At 28.2% G+C, this 2,500-nt stretch overlaps 1 protein-coding gene across 1 annotated transcript in view; it reads right to left on the reverse strand.

The window, feature by feature from the left end:
* Positions 1–2,500, reverse strand: part of LOC137650600 (zwei Ig domain protein zig-8-like) — a 115,599-nt gene that overhangs the window by 5,808 nt on the left and 107,291 nt on the right. The gene's annotated exons all lie outside the window — the stretch shown is intronic.

A 2,500-nucleotide genomic window follows, 5' to 3' on the forward strand; every position in this document is an offset into this window, starting at 1 on the left:
TACAGCGTTGCTGATTATGGTGATACACAAACAATTTCACCACTTTAAGGTATCCTCACTCAGAGAGATATAGATAAGGATATAGATAAAAGATTGATAAGTAAATGAGACACATCAAATTAATTATTAGGCAGATGAATTATTAGATAGATATATAAAATATTTGTTTTTGAATAGGTGAAGAGATTAATTTTCTAGATAATTGAAAGAATAAAAGTTTATTCAAAGTACTTAACTAAACTATAGAATTTCTTGTCAGAAACAAACCCTACTGAATAGATAAATATCGAAGTACGTAGAATGTATAAGGGATACATGACCAAGCAAGAAGATAAACATTAAGGTGTAGAATAAAAGGTGAATAAATGCATAAATAGCTAAATAAAGTCTACTTTGCTTAATAAATAAGTTAATAGAAAATGAGCAACATAGCAAAATTTATAAGGAAAAATATAAAACTCTGAAGATCGACAGGAGGACTGTATCGAAATGCATTTCTGTACAAAAATAAATAAATTGCGTGGGCTAGAAAGCAACTTATCAACTAGGTTATAATGACATAAGATATTTGATAATATCTATGAAAAAAAAAAAGATAACGTTTATTAACTATCCCTTCAACGGATGATCAAAAATGGGTAATTTTGACTCATTTCTCTGTTCATTGTTATGAATAAGCAATATTACGATTTATTTATCAGCTTTTTGACAAAAAATTGCAGTCATCCTACTAATCTGTCAACATAATGTCAGGAATAAATATTGTTAGAACATACTTCTTTGTGAAATGACAGATAAACGCAATGTTATGACTTGTCTCTCAGCTTTATGGTATTGATAGTAATGCAGGAACTAATTTTTTAGCATATTGTCAGGAATGAGATTTTCTAGGACATAGCCAACTTCGCAGAATGACAAACGAAAGCAATGTAAAGACTTGTTTTTTAGCTTATTGTCAGAAATAAGTATCGCGACCATTCATTTCTGTGCTTATTGTCAGAAATAAGCAATATTATTACTTATTTCTCAACTTTTGGTAGAACTAGTAATGCTGGAACTAATTTTTCACCGTATTGTCAAAAACAACCATTGTTCGAACTTACTTCGCCGCTGAAAGATATAAAAACAATGTTGGGACTTATTTTTGAGCTTATTGTCTGAAAATAAGCATTGCAGCCGTTTATTTACGTATTTATTGTCGGAAATAAATAATCTTATGACTTATTTTCCATTTATATATATATATATATATATATTATATATATATATATATATATATATATATATATATATATATATATATATATATATATATATATATATATATATATATATATATATATATACAGTATATATATATATATATATATATATATATATATATATATATATATATATATATATATATATATATATATATATTTATATATATATATATATATATATATATATATATATAGTAACGCTGGAACTAATTTGTCAGCATATTGTCAAGAATAAGTAATGTCAGGGCATACTTTTCCGCTGAATTTACAGATAAACGTAATGTTGGGACATTTCTCAACTTACAGTAAAAAATAAGCATTTTAGCCGTGTATTAATCTGCTTCTTATCATAAAAAAGCAATATTATGACTTATTTCTCCGCTTTTTGGTAGAAATAGTAATGCTGAAACTAATTTGTCACCATGTTGTCAGAAATAGGCATTGTTACGACATACTTCGAAGAATGACAGATAAAAGCAGTGCTGGGACTTAGTTCTCAACCTATTGTTAAAAATAGCCGAAGGGGAATTTGCCTCTCAGTTTATTGTTAGGAATAATAAATGTTAAGAGTTATTTCTCAGCTTAATTACAGATAAATGCAATATTAAGAAATTTTCTCAGCTCATCGTCAGAAATATATATGTTAGAACTTATTTCTCACTATATTAAAAAAAAAGAAATTAGCAATGTTTGGACATATGTTTAACTTATTGTTAGATTTAGGCAATGGTGAACTAGATTTTTTCCCCCTTACTATCATATATAGGCAATGTTAACAGTTATTTTTCAGTTATTATAAGTTGAAATCCATGTTGGAACCTATTGCTTATGTCAAATATAAGCAATGGATGGAGATATTTATTGTAAGATGTAGACTATGTTGTGACTCATTTATCATCTCTGATTTCCCTCTTCTATACGGTGTCGTGAGTTGAAATCATTGAAGATATCAATGTGTTTTTTTTTCTTACCCAAGGAAACAAAAACATTAAAAATCTTATTTAATTCTTACGAGTGACTTCAGCGAAACAAAGTGAACTGCAATAATGGACAATCATAAACAAAGTCAAGGAATAATCTGAAAAGTATTTGTCCTTGTTGTTCTAGTGCTGATTATAGTTTCTAGGAAGGTCTACTACCATATAAACCTTGGGAGCTAAGGATGGGGATTTGAGAGAGCCTATAGGTCCTCCTGCTCAGCAATCAGAAGCAATTTCCTGGGCCTCCCTAGTCCC

This window comes from Palaemon carinicauda, chromosome 12, assembly GCF_036898095.1.
Source record: "Palaemon carinicauda isolate YSFRI2023 chromosome 12, ASM3689809v2, whole genome shotgun sequence".
NCBI classification, from domain to species: Eukaryota; Metazoa; Arthropoda; class Malacostraca; order Decapoda; family Palaemonidae; genus Palaemon; species Palaemon carinicauda.